This window comes from Solanum pennellii, chromosome 8, assembly GCF_001406875.1.
Source record: "Solanum pennellii chromosome 8, SPENNV200".
Classification (NCBI taxonomy): domain Eukaryota; kingdom Viridiplantae; phylum Streptophyta; class Magnoliopsida; order Solanales; family Solanaceae; genus Solanum; species Solanum pennellii.
The window spans coordinates 55507336-55512748 of record NC_028644.1 but is presented as its reverse complement, the minus strand read 5'-3'; positions in this window follow the sequence as shown (position 1 = coordinate 55512748).

Here is a 5413-nt window from a genome sequence, read left to right as displayed (position 1 = left end):
TGCAACATATTTTAGCTCCTGAACAGTAGATGCGTTTTGGTGATTTTGCTCCTTTTATTTCTCTAGTTTTTAGTGTTATCTTATCGTTTTGTTGTTTATTGTTTCAAACTTTTTTGGTGGCTATTTTGGAGAACACTTTTGTAACTTTTGTTAATTTTAGTATAGCTTTGGCCTTGTGGTTTTACTGTTCACACCAAAGAGGGTTTCTACGTTAAATTTGGTGTCTCGTATGTTAATTTGTTTTGTTTGCTTTTGTTGATTTGTTGCTTCCCAAACAGTGTTTTACTTGCATTTTTTTTGTCTTCTCTTGGTTCAAGAAAAGTTTAGACTTGAATTTTCTTCCACTATTGCATTGTCGTGCACATTTATTTTGTGATTACCTTTTCCAACGGGCAATAGTAGAAGAAAACCCACGTCAAAACTTTCCCTTCTATTTGAACCAAGAAAAGTCAAAATAATGCAATAACAAAATTGTTTGGGCAACAAACAAATCAACCAAAGCAAGCAAAATAAATCAACACACAAGATACCAAATTTAATGTGGAAAACCTCTTCGTTATGAAGAGTAAAAATCACAAGGCCAAAGCTTCACTAAAAATCAACAAGAGTTATAAAAGTGTTCTCCAAAATGACCACCAACAAAGTGTCAAACAGTGAACAATACAACTACAAGATAACACCAAAAGCTAAAGAAGTACAAGGAGTAAAATTACCAAACGCACAACTACTATTTACAAGCTAAAATCTGGAGCTATAAGACTCCAAATTACCCACTCTCAATTTCCAATCAAAGATTAATTTGAAAGGAACAAGTTGCCCAAAAATCAACTCAATCGGACAAGACTTTGGGGAAATCACGATTTGAAATTGGCTGTTAGGGTTTGTGCAAAAATATGCACTCTCTCACTTTTCTCACTATCTGACTTCTGATCTAACTTTTGTAATTCTTTAAAATAAGACCTAAGAAAAGTCTTATATATGCACCATATGATTGGGCTTATCGGCAATGTGAGCTAGTTTAAATTGGGCTTAAATTTATCAAAAACAAAAACAAAAATAACTTAATACCTTAGACTTTTATTTATCCAACATATAGGAAAAAATCCAAACCCAACAATAATTGTGTTCCAAAGATGAGAAGACAACCTATGCATTTAACATGCTTTAAAAAAAATTACTACCCCCTCCGTCCCTTTTTATTTGTCCACTTTTTCTTTTATAGTTATGCCTAATTACTTGTCCATTTTGACAAATCAAGAAAGGACAATTTCTTTACCTATTATATCCTCAATTAAATAACTAATTACTTTGAAAAATGTAGAACTTTTCATCCGATTCATAATTAATAGGAGTAAAATGGTAAACTTACTGCGTTATTAATTATTTTCTTAATAGGTGTGTCAACTTAAAAGTGGACAAGTAAAAAGGGACGGATGAAGTACTAATTAATTAAAGGAATTTTTAATCTACTCTGAACATTCTCCAATTTCTTCCAACTTTTGGCTATTGCAAATACAATCTCATGAAAAACTTCTCTTGTCTGTCTTCTGAAGTTCTTCAAGACTTACACCTCCTCACCAAGTTGTTCTTCTCTAAACAAACACAAAGGATTCACTCTTCTTTTGCAATAGTTGGCCTCTACTGCTCTACCAAGATAGACAAACACCCGCAATGGAGGTTGCCAAATTTCCGCCTTGATATCTTTCACGATCAAAGCAGTGCCCTATACCACTTGTTGGAATGTTATGCAGGCCCTTGATATATCACACCACACATGGAATAGGGAGATACTCTAACTTTGTAGACCTATTAAGAAAATAATAGTTTACTCTTTCTACACTTTTAACTTTTAAACAAAATTGAGGGTATAATAGATAAAAAAATATTATTTTTTTTTGATTTGTCAAAATAACAAATAAAAAATCAAAATTGACCTAGTAAAAAGAAACAAGAGTATATTCATTAAGCTCATTTATATCATGATAAAAACTCCGCTCTTTTATAATATTATTACAATTTACAAAGAGGGCTTATATATGAGTAGTCTTCTAGACTCTCACCTATTAAGTGCTTTCACACAACTTGAATCTAGCCACATTGGTGCCACAAAAGTCACCTACATTATATAACTAAAAGATGTGTGAATCTAGACACCTAAATATTTATGCTTACTATCTTCAATAATTGATTCTCCGGGCTTACACCCTTTTGAAGTGGAGTGATTAAGGAAATTTGAGGTAAAAAGTTCAAAACATTATTTAAACTATTTATACTATTAACCATGAATTCTAAGATTGCACCTAAGGAGTTCAACGTGCTCTACAGGATGAGTTTTAACCTTAAGGGGTCATTTGGTAGCTAGATAAAAAATAAGTTATCTATATATTGATTAACACATATAACTCATACGATGCTTGATAGGTAGATAGGAAACAAGTTATTCATGCATAAAGAAAATTAGAAAAAAAATGTCCATTGAGTAAAATTTCTTACAAAAAGATAGTCCACTCAAAAAATTAATCTTTTATTACTGAAATTTTCAGTTCGACCTTTTTTTCCTAAAAAAAAAGCCCACCTAGAAACCTCTCCTTCTCCTCTCCTTCTTCTGCCCCTGCTCTTGCTCCTCCTCGTTTTAGTTTTTTCTTCGTAAATTTGATGTACGACAAACATGAATCATTTTGAGCAAATTTTATATCAAGACTCAAAATATCGAGGGAATTTCATATCTAAACTTAGGACTGTTTGAAAGTGATTTTGAGTTGTTCAAGATTGAATAGTAAGTATATACTTCAGTCTTCATGTATAGTCAAGTTATATTCAACTTTTTGAGTGTATCATAATGTATAAGCAAGCTATAGTATATATAATGTATACTTTCTATGACTTTTGGCAAACTACATTGTATAGTTAATTTTTACTTTCTATGACTTTTGACTATCTTTTAAATAAACAAAACATGGTCATGTTTATTGTAAATTAACAACTATTTCTATAGCCCTAAAATCATATGACGTTTAATCGACAATTTAAAAACCTACATAACTAATACCTATATAAGATATGAGGGAATTTATATATTATTTTATACATGATAGATAGTGCAATAAGTAATACAAAGTACAATTGATCCCTGCGTAACTAATACATGCATAAAATAATACATAGATTCACTCAGAACTAATCCCTATAGTACTAATACTTGCATAACTCTAACAAGCTACCAAATGAATACTGAAGTTCCCAATGACAATTTCATCTATTTGACCAAAGTATATTGGATCAAGATTGGATTTTGAGATATATATTTAGGAAAAATGCCTTTGCTAATGGGTAACGCGTCCATGTATTTTATTTTTACCCAAGGGGTAGGTTTAAGTTGACCAAGAGCTGACTTTTGACAAACAGACATCCCAAAATTATGAGACCAGTTCTCCAAGACAAATTTAGATCTGTCAATCATGTTTTTAAATAGATTGAGGTCATTGGAGTTCATTTGAGTGGATTTGGGCGATTCAGATAAAGTAGAGTTGCAGTATTTGAGGCAAGTGAAACTCTAACTTTTAGTTTGATTGCTTTTCATTAGAAAAGTGATGTGTTACCTATGCATAATTTAAACTATCTAGTTCATGTGACGGGAGAACATGAATTAGGTTAGTCAATTCTGAAGTAAAAAGCAAAGACCGTGATGGTCCTAGCATATGTATCTGTATTGTTGATACTTTCAGCAATTAATAAACTCTGTGCGATATTTATTAGTCTTTTAGCATACATTATCACACAACTAGTATCACACAACTTGGGCACGATGATATGACAAGGCTAGCTGGTAAATTGAGTAGTATTAGGTAAGATGTTGTTGGGGATATGAAGGAGGTGATTATGACGTCATGCGGAAGCTTACAAATTGCAAATCATATGGTTGATAAATCAGACGACAAAAACTAATACTAAAAATCAAAAATACTATTATATCAAAACTAATACAAAGAAAAACATTAAAACTGTAGAGAGAATAAATCTTCCCATAAACAAAAGTTTCTAAACGACTGGATTGTGGATTCTATTGTTATGTTGTGTTTGAAGAAACAAACCTATATTTATAGAGTACTATAACCTTTCCTACTAGAAAAGAACTAGCTACTCTAAAACCTTTTCCTACTCCAAAACCTTTTCCTATGAGAAAAGAATAAACTAAATATGAAAGAATATTATATTTTTCTATGAAGAAAAGTGAAAACATTTATGGTAAAGTTTTGTCTTTTCTTTAAGGAAAAATAAATCTTATATTATGATAAGAAAATCAGGGCAAAACCCTAGCAGACGTGTAGTTGATGGACCATAGGCGGGTTAGAAAGGCAACCTACATCTCATAGCGATTCATTAGCAGTTTTATCAAGTTTATTAATTTAGACGTAGGATCATGATTATCTCGTATGATTATGTTCATGATCTTTGTTCTTACATACATACTTGTATATAATTTTATACATGTTATGCCTTGACTGTTGTTAATGCACTATCAGTAGTTTTCCAAAGTCTTGTCTTAGGGTGAGCTAAGGGAACAGGTCTATAAACTTGTTTTGGTCTCTTGCCTCACGCTTGTTATTTTTGCATAGGGTCTGTTGAGGGTGGCGCAGTGGTAGGCTTGTGATATTCATTTTGTTGCAAACATATCCAGTTGAGGTGAGTCACCGCTAGTTCGTGGAAGCCCTTTTCAATCATCATCACTTATTATTCAATATTTTCTTTACTTTTTCAAGCTACCTCTTGTACCTTGTACTCAGATATTACTAGCTAGATCCATGACTTAAGTTTTTTATTTGGGCACTATAGGTTATACATTGTATCCAATATTGTCTTCATTTCCATATTTATATTATATCGAACTATTGTAGTATCTCTTTTTGTCTTATTTATGTTTTTGTTGTAAGCATTGCATAGAGGGTTTTCCTGGCGAGGGTTATGGTTCATGGTGTTTTTTCACGATCTTGCAAGGGTAGTGGCTTGTTGGGTTCCTCGTCACGACCTAGGTGTCAAATTTGGGGTCTTGAGAAGAGTCTTTCAAAGTGAACGAGATTGCATTGAGGTAAAAATCCAAATGTACTTGGCTAATGAATGAGATAAAACACTAGTTTTTCCCACAAAATAGCCCAATCCACCCAGGTGCTATAATCATATTAAATAACTTACAGTGAATAGGGAAGTACATGTCAAGACCCGAGCCTACAATTGGACGTGGCAGGCACTCGAGACCATTATTGGTACCCACACGAACCCTCATCCTAATTGACTACAAGCGGAAGACTAACTCAATCATACACAGGTTAAAACTGAATAAAATTATTAAACTCAAATACAAAGCTTTAACTCAAATGATTAACGATGAATATAATAGAACATTCAACTAGCCAGA